Source organism: Bufo gargarizans, chromosome 2, assembly GCF_014858855.1.
Source record: "Bufo gargarizans isolate SCDJY-AF-19 chromosome 2, ASM1485885v1, whole genome shotgun sequence".
NCBI classification, from domain to species: domain Eukaryota; kingdom Metazoa; phylum Chordata; class Amphibia; order Anura; family Bufonidae; genus Bufo; species Bufo gargarizans.
In genome coordinates, this window is record NC_058081.1 from 605,418,912 (window position 1) to 605,419,979 (window position 1,068).

Sequence of the window (1,068 nt, forward strand, 5' to 3'; positions counted from 1 at the left end):
TGTATTGTGATTGTCCATATTGCCTCCGTTACTGGCTTGATTCATTTTTCCTTCACATTATACACTGCTCATATTCAGGGGTTACGACCACCCTGAGATCCAGCTACGGTGGCCTTGCTTGCAAATTACAGGAAAAGGCGCTAGACTATGTGCACACCTATGGTCCCGGCCACTAGAGAGTCCGGTGCCTTTTCCTTCCGTATGCAAGCATGACCACCACTGCTGGATTGCAGGGTGGTCGTAACCCCTGGATATGACCAGTGTATAATGTGATGGAAAAATGAATTAAGCCAGCAAAAGAGGCAATATGGACAGTCACAATACACTAGTAAGTTCCTTGCATTAACTTTCTCTATGTGGTAAATGCTATATGGTGAAGTGAGACGACCCCTTTATGACAGTTCCTGAGGTGTCATTATAGAAGTATTAATCTAAGTGAGCATTTTGTGTTCAGGGCTTGGATCTTGTTTTTGGCTCAGTAGGTAAGTTTATCACTTGGGAGTGGACAGTCCCACGTCTCTGTCAGCCGCCTTTATCAGCTTCTCTGGTTGCATACACATAAAGGTTTGCAGTAGTGGAAAGTTAACACTAACACTACCTTATTTCTCAGCTAAACTGGTCTGTCTTCACCAGTTGCTCTGCGGTGCATGTGCTATATATACAACAGTATCTGTCGAGTTCTGACGTTACCATCAGTTGACCGTGGACATTTTTGGGCATCTATACATTTTAATACTTGCTGGCTCTGCTGGAAATATACAACCAGCTGAAAATCTGATGGACTAGAACTAAACCTACCTTTTTTGGAATCATAAATGAGATATATAACTGAACTGCTTTCACCCTGGAGTTCACAAGATATTTTGTCCCAAGGGTGAACCTTAGCCCAAGGCCAGGTCTACAAGCTTGGACTGCTGCATTTGGCTAAAACCCCACCAGCAGCCAATGGGTGCATGATTTTGCAGGTAGTACCTTGGTTTGACTCCTGGTGGGCAGGGTTTCGGCTGCATGTGTTAGAACTAAACCTACCTTTTTGGAATGAGATACATAACTGCTTTCACCCTGGAG